General features: G+C 34.7%; 1 protein-coding gene across 1 annotated transcript in view; it reads left to right on the top strand.

Annotated features, from left to right (window-relative positions):
* Positions 1-3771: 3771 nt before the first annotated feature.
* LOC106680407 (uncharacterized) overlaps positions 3772-12643 on the top strand; it is a 79668-nt gene continuing 70796 nt past the window's right edge. Inside the window, exon 1 of the mRNA XM_067050549.1 lies at positions 3772-3831. The gene's annotated coding sequence lies outside the window, so the exon portion shown is untranslated. The remainder of the gene's footprint in view (positions 3832-12643) is intronic.

Below are 12643 nucleotides of genomic sequence, written 5' to 3'. Positions count from 1 at the left end.
TATTGCTAGAAAATGAACTACCAATTAATCGAAAAAGATATGAAGAAAAAAAAGATCGTTAATAGTTTTGTTAATCAGAAATATAGCTCTCTCTATCTTCAGATTAAAAAATATAATAATTAATATATTGAGCATTTCCTAATGTACGTTAGTATTAGTTCATTTTGGAAATTTTAATCAAAACTAAGAACATTACATATGTCTGGTTTCAATAAAACATAACAATTAGATAAAAGGCATAATATCTGACTAAAATAATTATAAATACCAATAAGAATACTTATAAATTAAAGCATAATACGAATTTCTATTTTTTTTTTTTTTATTAAAAAAAATAACGGCTGGGGGTTACAGTACTTAATTGTTTGCTTTGAGCAATAATTTTTTTTAAGCAATCACCAAAAGAGTTATTATGATTTTTTACTTTTAGCACTCTAATTTTATTTGGCTTTATTACTGTAATATTTCTTCGTGTTTTTCTCCCGCCCCCCATAATTTTAGATTTGGATAACATAAAAAAAAAATAATAAAAAATAGAAATTTTTTAAGTTTTTCTATATTTTATATTGATTATTATTTAATAAAGAATGAAAGTAGGTCGAATATAAAAATAACATATACAAATATAATAAATATTGCTTTCATTAGAGTATGTAAATAAAAAAAAAAAAAAAATGGAAAAGTCTTCCTTTATTCTTGAAAATATCCTGTATAGAATGAACGTATCTCCCACAAAGCAAACAATTGCTGGAAGTTATAAGACAGCATTTACTCTTGGTGTATGACTACGATTATGGGATTACATAGATTAAGTAAACAAATTTTGAGAGCTACAATAATTGAAGACACACATATTAATTTATACTTCTAATTCAATACAGTTCAGAGGAATAGTGCCAAAAAGAGGTCATATTTAGCGGCATTGTATTCACAGCTTCGCCCCCCGCTCAATGCTCCTCAATGTATGAATCGCCTGACAGCCGCAAATGTCAAGTGCTCCTCAAATAGTATTCCTCTAGAACAACTATTAAATCAATACGCGGCATTTTTGCCATGTGCGATATAAGACCATCTCTTATATATCTCTTATATCTATCTTCACAATAGATTATTTATCCATTTACTGAAGATCTCGTAATAACCTAGAAAACTATTAATATATTTTCATCAGTAGAAAAAGTTGTTCCAAGAACTGTATTAAAAAAAATTTTCCTCTTAAGATATTCCTAAAGCACTGCCACATAAATACGTGAAAAGGTATTTTCAAAAGTTGGTAACTTCTCTTTTCAGAACCTATATGTTACAGTGTTAGTGAGAACTTATACTAACAACTTTTTTCTGTCTGCCAGAAAACAACTCCTGGTGTGTTACAGTTAACCTTGCTTAGAAAGTTCTGCCATGATATTTTTTTACTATTTTTAATCACATATCTTGCATATTTTCTGGCCGCTTTGTATGACTCTGTTAATTGGAAGATGGTTGGCTTTTTTAAGTGCCCTTTTTCTGTTATTTATTGCTTTTTCACATTAATCTGACCACCACGGTACTGGGGGCCGGGTAGTATTTACTTTAGCAGATGAGGAAATGTATGGGATCGCTGTTTGGGTGGCTTCAAGTAATCTAGTATTTAATTGTAGAATTAAGCGGTCAGGGTCAGTATCGGAAAGATCTATATCCGCAAGTATAGCCGGCGCTTGATATTGGTGCCAATCAGTTTTTTTAATGAGCCATTTGTTGTGTCTGCAGAAGGAGAGGCATTTATTAAGAGTTTGAATAATTATGGGGAAATGGTCGCTGCTAAGTGTATCATCTAAAGTGTACCATTGAGTCGTGACTTATTACAGGGGGCTAGTGATAGTAAGATCTATTGCTGAAAGTTTTCCAGATCTGGCACAAAAATGAGTTTGATATATTGGATTGTTTATAATATTCAAATTACAATTATCTATGAAAGACTTTACTAATTTACCACTCTCATCCAAGTGGTCACTACCCCAAATTAAATTATGAGAATTAAAGTCCCCAGCGAGAATTACTGGTGAGGGCAATGAATGTAACAAGTCTTTCAATTGTTTAACTGTGAATAATCGGGCAGGAGGGAGGTATGGAGAGCATAATGTGAACGGGCGAGGTTGTGATAAAATTCTTACTGCTATTGCTGGCAGATACGTACAGGTAGAATAAACAGTTAATTTTTATTGCCTACTTTTTTGTCTTGTCAATACTACATCTTTTTTATTTTTCGAGGAAGAAGACTCTTCACTAAAAGAAGAGTTTTGAGACACTGGCCTGTTTTTATTTAACTTATTTTCTAAATTAGTTAAACTTGATACTACTGTGGAATGAATTTTGTTTTCATTTGTTACTTTTTGGAGATTGGCAAAATTATTTTTATTTCCAAGTTGTTCCCTATTGTTTGGTGAAGTAATTAGTGATTCGTTGCTGCAGTTAATGTTGTCATCTGTGTTACTGTTCACCAAATTGGATTCTAAGGTACTTATTTTTTTACATAAAATTTCGACAGTATTAGCCAACTTAGCTATCTGCTCTAGCAGAGCCTCAGTTATAGACTTTTCCTCTGGCGATGGAGGGGGAGGAACAGATATAACATCCGCCTGAGTTCTGATCCTATCATTTACTTTCTATTGTTTTTTAATAATTGCTTCCGCTTGACGATATGACACTTTATCCTGTACTTGGATTTTTTCAATTTTCTTTTCCCTTTCATATATTGAACATTTACTACTATAAGCTTGATGATCATCGTGGCAGTTTAAGCATTTGGGGGAATTATTACAAGTTTCACTACTGTGTGTATTTTCTCCACATTTACCACAGTTCTTTGGCAATTTTTAATAGTATGTCTGTACTTGTAGCATGAATAAAAAAGAAGAGGTTTCGGCTCATAAGGTCTGATTTTAATGGAAAGAAAATCTAAGATTACATTTTCTGGCAGGTCACACTTCTCGAAATTTAAAATCAGTAAAGGTGTAGCTTTTTTTTCATTATTATTTTTTTTATAAATTCTTTTAACATTAACAATACCCTGATTTTCAAGTTCTGAAACTAATTCATCCTCTGTACAATTCAGCAACTCTGGGACATAAGCAACCTCACCAGAAAAATTCAATGTTTTATGTAGTTAAAATAATATGGGAATATTTTGGAACGTTTTGATATTACTCAAATTTACAAAATCTTTTTCATTAGTCAATCATAATAATATTGTACCATTTTTTACATTTGTTTGTGGACTGTAACTTTTTATGAACCGACATACGCTAAACGGGCTGAAATTGTTAAAAATTTTATTGTCAGAATTTGTATCTAAACGCATGACAATATACTTTTTGGACCATTTACCTTGTAATTTAATCATGTCCCGCGTGTCAGGTGGTTTAGGTTGTAAGGGTGTCGCTATGTGCGACAAAACAAAATAATAAAATAAATAATAGTTATATAAATAATCCAGGATAAAAAAAACCCGGAAACTACTGTTAAGATTGATACAAGGCACTGTTGTTTCACGGATCAAACGAACGGCACCGACTGATGCTTTTTAGAAATTCGGAAGTCAGTTCACTAAGCAATGTCGATAATCTCATCCTGTCAGGTCTGATAGGAAATACCAAAGTTCAGAGGGCACCGACTCAAGCAGAGTAAACACAAACACACATCAAAGGGGATGGAAAAACCCTGCTCAACGACCTTCCTCTTACGTTGGTGGGACACGACTGCGCCACACTCTTTTTAAAACCAGTACATTGCTGGGAGAGAAGCTCTGGGATCTCTTGTAGTCTTACATTCGATGGGAGAAAAGCTTAGCTGAATGTAAGTACTATATGTAGGTAATGCGTTAGATGCATTTTTTTATTTTACCTTGTGGATAAATTTTTCTGTTATATTATTTTATTTTTTATGTTATTATTGTTTTATGTGTTTATTGTTTTATGTTATGTTTTTGTATATATATTATTTATTTATTTGTTTTCCTCATTTTAGACTGACTGCATATATGTTATGAATGTAAATTTAGAACTCTAATACTCATTGACCTTGGTTATAGCAGCAGCTTTAACTAACAACTTTAACTATTCTCCAATAAAAAATAAATAAATAAAAATCGAATTAAATCTGACCAGTTCCTGAAATCAGTGTGTAAAAAGAGATAAATTGTCCAGGCCATTTCTATCGTATAATTTTATATGTGAAGAAATATAAAATAACTTTTGAAGAAACGTAAAATGACCTTTAAATAAATCTAGGTAAATGAACACTCCGCAACAATTGTATTAGTTGAAATTTTAATGTTGGCTACATTTTTTTCTATTTATTATTATAATTAGTGGAAATTAGGACGTTCCCCAGTCTCATAAAAATTCCTCCTTAGCTAGTTGCCAGGAACCTAGTTGCGGCTATCGTGTGACTGGACCTTGGCCTGGCTGCATAACGATCCTACTACAGTCATGCCAATCGCCTTTCAGATCCGTTCTTGTGATAAAAGACCTACTTTAAATAAATTTGAATTTAGTTGAGATGATATTTTTGGAAAGTTAATGAAGATTTTATTGACGTGTGGATCTTTTTAAATCCATCTTTTTAAATTTTATTATTCTATGTTTACAAATAATGTATTATTTTTCGTCTTAAACTTTCCAATAAATTATGTATTCTATGTATCAATTACTACATTATGTATTTATGCATAATATGTAATTATGTATTAATTGCTAAATTACGAGAGAAAACATCTGGATAAATGCAGCTTAGGTTTTTCGGGAAGGTCCCACACATTTTACACATCGATCAATCCCTAATTAACAACACAGAGAAAAATGATTTTTTTTAAATGAAATAAATGAAACTTATCCAATAGAAATGAATGTTTTCAGTAACAAGATTAAAACGTCAAGAAATGGCTCCTGATTACCAATCACTTCCACATTTACTTGAAAAACGTTCACAACATACAATTTATTGCCAAAAATCCTCCCAAATCCAATCCTAAAACAATAAAATTCCTTCTTATGTCACAAATCAAAATCTCCATAAATAACTTGAAATTCCAAACGTTGTAGATTCGACCCGAAACAGATATACCTCCTATTACAAAATCCGTACCTGTACAGAAATTCACTAGCAGCCTGTCATCCCAATCCACATGTTTGAAAAGAAGGTGACCCCGAGACCTCCAGACGTAGAATTTAATTTATTTTCAATGATTTTTGACCACATAAGTGAGCGGAATAAAACTCATTGAAAAGAAAACTCCTAGATTTGGTGCAAAGTAATCCAGTTTTAATGTACAGAAAATTAAAATCTTACATCGTACATCTATATATTCCGGTAGTATCGATATTTTTTTCGGCTCTCAGGAGCGATGGAATCTGACGAATATGGCATCAAATGAAAGGGAATTTCATTGAGAAGTGAGAAATCTGAATTTCTTGCTGGAATTTTAATAACAGTAATTTAAAAAAGTGTGAAGTTTCAGTCGGCGTATCGAGATGTTACAAAATGATTATTAAAGATTAAAGAAGACGTGGAAAGTAAAATCGGGTTTTTACCCGCATTTCAAATCCTAAAAATAAACTAATGAGATAGTGCACGAATGAGGAACGGGTCAAACCTCATTCTTAGGTTAGCTTTCACAGCGCCAAGGTATGATACGAGACGAATGGCTCAGCCGATTTTTATTTTCGATGCTCAAATTTCCAACAAGATACTGCAAAGATTTGAAAACAAGTCGAGCTCAAGATCTTGAAAATGGTTGTATCAATGTGTTCATTCTATTAAGCTGTTCTTATAAAATAATATTATAAGCCATACTTAGCCAGTTCCTAGGCATCACTGCTCAAATTAGATAGTGCAATGCGAAGAATGTTTAGAACAATATCAGCTCAAAATGTGCTAAACAGATTTGTAATTTTCATGTCTCAAATTATTCAGCTGCAGAGGTTCTTCTTTTCCACTTTAATCGGCGCTACACTCCAAGCCTGCAACTTCAACTTCTCATCTCTCTGCTTTGCTGCTGCTCTCTGGTTCCGAATGCCCAGAATGCGTCATCTGCTGCACTGTCAGCCCAACGCAGGTCTACCAATTCACCTCCGTCTGTGTAAGCTTTCTTCTAGTATACTCCTCGGTCACTCTCACCATAGTCGACTTATCTTAATGTCGGCATCTTTGTATAGGGCCATCAGCTCGGCATTGGTGTGCTGTCTCCAAACACCATCGTTACACAATTGCCTATAGATTATACAAAGTATTAGGCATTCAAACCTTCCAAGGGTCAGTTTCTGACTTCTGAGGAGCGTCCAGCGATCCTAAGTCAGTACGGGTGTAGTTTAATAAATACCCGCGGGTTACTACCGAAAATTGGAGGTCGCCTAAAACATTCGTTAATGTGCGGCCTAGCTATTTGGTCTCAGCGGGTACAATTTAGAAATTACAGATAACTGAATCTTAACTGTAAAACTGAAGAAATATTTACCAGTGGGCCAACGTAATTGCTTATTACATAATCTGTTACTTAAATATAGTCATTATAAAGCTTTACCAATTGAATAGAGTTTCTTAATATTTTACATTGTTTATATGAATGAGTGTAATATAGCTTATATTTCGAATAAATTAAAGAGAAGAAGTAAATATCTCTAATCCGAAAGTTCTTGCAGGGGTAAACTAGTAAATTAAAACTTCGTAAACCTACAAAAATAAAAATAATAATTCTCAACGGTGTTTGTTGAGGGTAAAGTGGGACTCAAGGAGATACCATCGAATCTCTCAAAACTATGTTACGGGCATCGAAAGATAGTGGAGGCTGAGTGAGATTGCTACAGCTTCATATGCTCAGAACTTGATTGGATGACTTTAACAGTTACGGCATTCCATATTTACATATAACAAAAGTTTCCGTTTATACCTGTAGCCCCAACAGCCCCGTTTATACCTTCGTGAACGATAATAGAGAGAAGTGGAGCTATATAGGGATTATACTGAATGATTTGGATGATGTTATATATATTTGTATAGACATAGTTTTTATCAGAACAAAACAACAGTAACGGAAGAGAAAACATTAATCGGTCCAGAACTGGATAATACAATAAAAAATTCAAGTCTTGTCAATTTGGAATTCCTTCCCACGTAATTTTATCTCTATCTTGTGCGGTAGGGCGTTGTAAAACGTGATGTGCCTTTCTATTGTCTCTAATGATTTTCTGTGCTCTTGTTTGAACCATTAATAACCATCCCTTCATCTAGGCGTCATGACTTCATTCTGGAACTTCCTAGCAGAACAACTAAATTCGTTCAATAGCTGTTCGCTGAATGAGATAGAAGATTGCATTAAACTATTGTTGCCATCAGTTCCTTAATTAAAAAATCCAAAACACTATCAACAACCTAAGCTTAGCTAGCTTAAATAACACCTAATAAACAACATATCGTGTAACACGGTGTATAACAGTTGTATCAATGCACATTATTTGTAGATATACTGGAGGGTTCATCTCACAGCCTTCTCAAATGTTTTCTATTTCAGGACCCGAGTTCAAAACAGATTCCGATCAAAGCTTTGATAATTACTAATCATCTTTTTCAAAACCTCCATAGCTATGTTCGCTGACGATACATCAGTGTTCTCTCAATATGATGACCTAATAATTGCTAGAAATGCTTAAAAAAGTCACCTTAATGATATAGAACAATATTTCACTAAATGGATGATTGGTCTGAACATTGAAAAATGTAATTCAAAAGTATTTACTCTTAGACGCCCATCAGACTCATTGAAACATCTTGAAAGGAAAAATGTGAAGTGAAATCCTGCCAGTGAAACAGTAAGATACCTGTGAATTCACCTAGATCGCCGCCTTACCTGGAATCACCATATCAACATCAAACTAACTCAAACCTACGCAAGGTTAGCAATGCTATATCCTATACTAAATAGAAAATCCAAATTAAAACCAAAAACAACTGGTCTCATACTACCTACAACTTGGGAAATCCAACCTCAACCCGAAGACTGAAGCTGGGGCTGCTAGAGGACATTCTGTTATAAATTCTATATTTATTAATTCTATTATTCACACTACTTCTATTTTATTTATTATTACTTTTTATTTCTCTCTTCGTCTTTTTTTCAAATGAACTTCTTTTCTTTTTTACCTATTAGAGAGCAATTGTTTGTTCTTTTAGGTCTACAAATGTTATTATTTTTGTTATTGATTTTACTTTTCTCTTTTATTAAGAAGCATTATTTTTATATATTTATTTTATCTTCTTTTTTTAAAAATTATAACGTTGTTTATAGTTAGGGGGGTCTATTGTACGAGTCATACCCCTTCTCCACATAATGAATTGTTAAAAAAAATTTTTAAAATGTAACGGTTATATCAATCATATAAGGCCCACCAGCAGATCTGGTATCAAATAAATAACTCTTTCAAAGGATAATTTGATACTGACCACATGGATATTTGATCTAACTTTTTTGAGCAACTTTGTGTATTCGACCGAATGTATTGTCTTTATTAAAAGGATATCAACCCCATGCTTAAATTATAAGAAGGTGATTCTACAAATATTAAAAAAAATTTTTTACCTACCTTTGGGATCCTGTAGCTGATCACTTTAACGTCTTCCTTTCTACGGTTTAACACTCGTGGGAACCTCCTAGTTATTCTATCCTCTCGCCCATGAGCCCTACTTACTGGCCTACATCCCTCAAGAAACGTCCCGATATCCTTGATATATTTATCACCTCCCAAATTTCCTGTTCCCGGACCAATATCGAATCTATAGATGACCTTTCCTCAGACCACAATCCAGTTATCCTTTTCTTACATTCAAACTTCGTTCCTAAGACCTCTCCTCCCTCATTGATTAAAGGACGAGTTAACTGGGACAAATTTCGTGATGATTTAGAAAACAAACTGTACTTAAAAATTCCACTTAAGACTAAACATGACATTGTCGAAGCCATAGAAAACTTTATAGAATCTATTAGATTTTGCATATACGACAACATAACTATCAGTAAAACTGATAATACCATACGTACTAACTTGCCACGCCACATTCGCATCTTTTTAAAGGAAAAACTCAGAGCAAGAGTGAAGTGGCACAGGACTAGATACCCATCAGATAAAACACATTATACTAAATTGACAAACAAACTTAAAACAGAACTTAAAAAATTCAAAACGCAAAATTTAACTAACTTGACTGAAAACCTCGCGACTACTGACAAATCTTTATGGGCAACTACTAAGAAGATTCTTAACTTCAAGAATTTTAATCACCCACTTCTTACTGAATCTCAAACATGGAAAAAATCGGACGAAGAAAAATCTCAAATATTCGGTCAGCATCTTTCTAAAACCTTTGAGCCAAACCCTGACATCCTTAATTCAACCAATCTTGAACACATTGAAGAAATATTGGGCGTAGGCAGAGGGGAGCCGCTATTTTACAGGAATCCAAGCGTGTCAGATCTTATTCCTTCTTCTCTTCTTTAACATTTTGCTTTCACCGATACTTAAGTGGTGCCGAAACTCGAGACCTTTAGATACCGGAGTAATTTTTGTTTTCAAGATTTTTTTTTTCATCTCCTTTCATTTCATAAAAATAAGGCCAGTAACGGAATCATGAGAGTAGCAGTTCTGAACCTGGAGGTTTGGAATCAAAACAAGCAATCTCAAGCTCCAATCAACCAACCTTTATCTGCAGAGTACCCACCTCAGGAAGAAATTCAGCCACTACCGGAAGTCTCTTTAGCGCAAGCTCATGCAACGACGCTAGAATGGATTAAGGTTCTTACGGCAACCACGCACTGCCTGAGGAAGGCGGTGTCGGACTCACTGGAGAAACAGGAGAATTGAATCACTTTGTAAAAGGGGGTGACCGACTAATAAGCCGAATTGAAACAAAGTCTATCGAACATCTACTCGATAGCGTAGATGCGGAGGCATTAAAAGCAGCGGTCGTCTGCAGAGTAAAGAGGAGCATCCTCAATCAGATTCAGGCGGACTAAGATCCACTTGGACAGTTATCAAGGAAAGATTAAAGAAAGCGTTCTGGGGAGGACGTATTTAGGTTGATCAGGGAGAAGAAAAAAACAAGACAGTCTAGTAAGCAATATGCCGTAGAACTCCTGACACGCTTTAATTGAATACAAGATAAACTCAGCGAGATGTTGGAAACAATCCAGGTACAGGGTCAGATGCAATTTCTATCTATGCAATCTCATAGAAACACGCGCTAGAGAGGTGGAAGCTTGAATGGGAGTAGAAGAGCCAGGGTGGACCTGGATAGATTATCAACGGCCAAGAAACATGCCCAACCATTGGAGGAGGAGAGAACACAGAAATGGTAGAAGAGAGAGAGCTATCAACGAAGAAAATAGAAGCCTAGCTAAACTCACAAACAATAGTCGGCGGGAGGACCGCAAGTTTCACGGTTGTGGAAAGATTGGGCTTTTAGCGGCGCATTGCCCGCGCACGAGATGCTTTGAATGCGGGGATGAGGGGCACATAGCCAAACAGTGCCCATACGTGTACCGAAGAAGAGATATGTACCGGGGCGTACCAATGGAGATCAATGCCCAACAGATATGGAGAAGCAACCGGAGGTTGATTAATTACCCTGAGTGGCCCTTGTGATAGAGGGGAAGGTGGAGATAGGTTTGACCCAGTGGGGATTTAGCTGAGAAAACTTGTACATATTGTAGGGAGTATGCCGAGGGAATACAAAGTGAATGTGGGGTGTGACCTACTAGGTAAGATGGGTTACAAATATCAAGGGAAAATGGAGAATTAAGTTGGTGGTATAATATACAAATGTCATCGACAGAGAAAAACCGAGGGTGCACGGGTCGGAGCCATCAATCAGACTGAGGACTGAAGACAGAGGCTTTAGAGGGAATATGAAGGTATTTGTTTTTAAGAACGAGACATGCTCGGGGCAACTGGGAAGACGGTCCATGAGATCGCACTTAAACAAGACAAGATCACTTAAATGAAAGGGAGAAGGTACTGTCACCACATCCAGGAGGAGCTTCAAAATTTAAAACGCCAGGGAATAATTATTTACAGTTCTTCCCCGTATTATGGTCCATTGTGGGCGGTAAAAAAGAAGAGCGCACCTGGTGAAACTACCGAAAAGTACAAAGTGGTGATTAATTACAGGAAGCTGAACGAGAATACTGCAGAAAAAAAAAGTATCTGATCCTCAGATTTTAAGACATATTAGACAGACTAAGCGGGCCAAAGTTATTCATCACAATGGACTTGAAGGCCAGATATTATGAGAATAAGGATAAACATAAGATCAAAAATCAATATAAGCCTGAGCCAGCTGTTACTTCGATGTCAGTTGGCTGAGGAGATCAACTAATGGAACATGTATATAAAGAGATGTACTGACCATAATAAAGCCTGTATTTTACAGCAGCCCAAGTGTGTCAGATCTTATTCCTTCTTCTCTTTTTTTAATATTTTGCTTTGGCCGATACTTAAGTTATATATATAAATACATATGTATGTGTGAGTAATGGACTGAGGCCTGCTCCCCCCTTGGCAAAACCCTGCCTACGGCGATGATTGTAGGGCTGTTTGGAGGTAAGGGTGGTAAGAGGTAAAATGGTTTCCAAGTGTCACTCACAGATCCTGCGTGGTTGTAATACGATGTCATTAGCCGTCCAATTTAGCCAGAAATGAAAAAAAAACAGGTTGGTAGATAATTAATTATGATAGCTATGACCTGATCTAGTTAATGATCATTTGTTTAAAAAAATATTTGCATTTTTTCTGATTAATTTATCATTATCCTTATGAAATGAGATATTAAAATTAATAATTGGGCCGTAATTTAATTTGTGTTATTTTCTTAAATTAACTTTATCGTGGCTACTTATGATTTTCTTTGCAAAAAAAAATAAAATGAGATTTTTTTATAATATTAATTTAAATATATTAAGAACACACTGGAACCAAATTCATCGATTTTTGTAAGCTCTCGAATTCCTGATATATTTGGGACCATTTATTGGAGGTGCAGAAAAAATAAGGGTATAGATGAACACATCAACACTTAATAGTGCTATCACTATTCACCTCATGCGTGGCTACAACTTTTTTCCCACTAATTTTTATGTCGCTTTTTCCATCAATCTGTAAACCATTTCTATTGTGGTTAGGGATTTCATCGGAATGGTTACGGAGGACTAGTCCTGTGGTGGCAGTGGGGGTTCAAAATGAACTTGCTAAAACTGCCGGCCAGTATTAAATAAAAAAAAAATTACCAATAAATATTGTTTTATTTAAATGCAAGAGGTGGTTACAGAAAGCTCCAAATAGCAGCATAAATATATATATACGAATTTCATGAATGATAGGATAGAATAAAATTAAAAATTAAATATTTCTTAAATGGTAATATTAAATAAAACAAACTGATAAAAAATTGCTAAATTAACACCAAAAATAATTATGTTGTGGACCCTTAATTTTGAACTCGCGATCTCATCTTCCAAAAGTCCTATAGTGGTTGTGCTGTATTGCCTATATGTCCCATTGTGGTTGTGCTGTATTGCCTATATGTCCCATTGTGGTTGTGCTGTATTGCCTATATGTCCCAT

This window comes from Halyomorpha halys, unplaced genomic scaffold (genome assembly GCF_000696795.3).
Source record: "Halyomorpha halys isolate HHAL.00 unplaced genomic scaffold, Hhal_1.1 Scaffold260.1, whole genome shotgun sequence".
NCBI classification, from domain to species: Eukaryota; Metazoa; Arthropoda; class Insecta; order Hemiptera; family Pentatomidae; genus Halyomorpha; species Halyomorpha halys.
Note: the sequence above shows the minus strand (reverse complement) of the source record. Positions and strands in the feature narration are given on the sequence as shown.